A 1,628-nucleotide genomic window follows, 5' to 3' on the forward strand; every position below is an offset into this window, starting at 1 on the left:
AGGTGGTCAGTTACTGCAGCATTAACCTACGTTGCTCTGATTCTCCCAAAAAATATTGTTGCACCAGTGTTTGATCCTCCAAAAAGACACTACTTTTGGAGATCCAACATGCATCCTCTTTTTGGAGAGTCCAGGTAACATTAGCATTAAGTCAGTAGCATCTCAAGGTTTCAGAATTTGATCATATGGTGCAGGTCTGTATCTGTAAAAAATTTTGCATGCCTCTTCCAGTGTCTAATGGAGTTTTGCACTCACCAGTTCTTGAACGATATCAGTTGTTGATTATCATCTCTCATCTGCTTTGCTGAATTCCACACAGTTCCTTTATATGATCTTAGGTCAAACATCAACCTTGATTTCCCTAAAAATCACACAGGAAATTAAACTATAATCAACATATTTGTTAAATACAGGGAAGATCAGTGTTTATCTGAAGAACACCAATTTTTTCAGGGTGATATTAATCACAAATACCAGTTGAATGCTGGTTAAAGTTATCTATGTCTCTTTTATCTTCCATATAACCATAAATTAGAAGTTTCCCCACAGGACCATCTCTATCTCTTCCTATTTCAGAAAAGTGCTCACTGAGATGTTCAGCCTCTGCATAGGCCTCAAAAATTAACAAACTCATGCCACGATGGCCTTGTGGACCATATGAATGTCAAGCCTTGACAGCAGCATAAAAGCTAAAATACTCTAGCAGCTCTTAATTTCCCATTCCTATCTACTGAGAGAAAGAGAAGGTTGAGAGGTATTAGACAACCATCAATTAAATTGGTAAATAGAAGTATAATAATCAAATAGAAGACTAATAATCACTAAACCTTATCATTTTCATCTTTATCAAGCCTTGTGTTCATGATCACAACCATTGGTGGCCACACTATTTCTTTATCTTTAAATTCAACTCCATCCCGTTTTCCATACATTTCACTTGGCGGTACGACAGAAGTACCTCTCTGACGCAGTTCTTCCTCCAAATGATCAGCAAGTTCTCTGTGTAATTTAACCCTTACTCATTTTGTTTTTGCATGGGTTATCAATGATTGCAACCCTTTAAACCATTTAATTGTACCTGGACCCACCTTCCATGCAGCGCAGTACCACTGTCGTTCAGAATCATTAATTTTAGTAACAGTCAAACTATCACGAGATTCTAAAAGTTGTTTGAACCAACTATTTTTCTTGTGCATCTCATAAATCGTTTCAGTCACATCTGAATCAAAGTCATCATATTGAAGGTCATCATCACTTTCATCAATAAAATCCAATTCATTATCCTCAACATCATTTTCACCGGCCTTATCATAATCAGCAGCTGGGGGGAAGTATTCTTGGGATGAGCTGAGGCAGCTCTAGCAAACCAATCCCATGCATTTTTTGAGCAGGAGGAACTGCAGCAGGCGATTGGAAACCTCCATCACCCATCTACGACATTGCAAGTTCTCGAGGACCTTTAGGTACATACCAGTTAAATCTAGAACCTCTTCCCGATCAAACATTTTTTCGCACTCCCGATATATCAAAAACATCTGGATGACCCCAAGTTTTAGTCTTCTACTTTCCCCAAGCCGTTACTTGGATGTAAAAACATATGGATTGTGTACTCATGAATCAACATTCAA

At 38.0% G+C, this 1,628-nt stretch overlaps 1 pseudogene; it reads right to left on the minus strand.

The window, feature by feature from the left end:
- Positions 1-69: 69 nt before the first annotated feature.
- Positions 70-1,560, minus strand: LOC124890791 (annotated as a pseudogene).
- Positions 1,561-1,628: the final 68 nt, after the last annotated feature.

The sequence above is a fragment of the Capsicum annuum genome, unplaced genomic scaffold (assembly GCF_002878395.1).
Source record: "Capsicum annuum cultivar UCD-10X-F1 unplaced genomic scaffold, UCD10Xv1.1 ctg25060, whole genome shotgun sequence".
Classification (NCBI taxonomy): domain Eukaryota; kingdom Viridiplantae; phylum Streptophyta; class Magnoliopsida; order Solanales; family Solanaceae; genus Capsicum; species Capsicum annuum.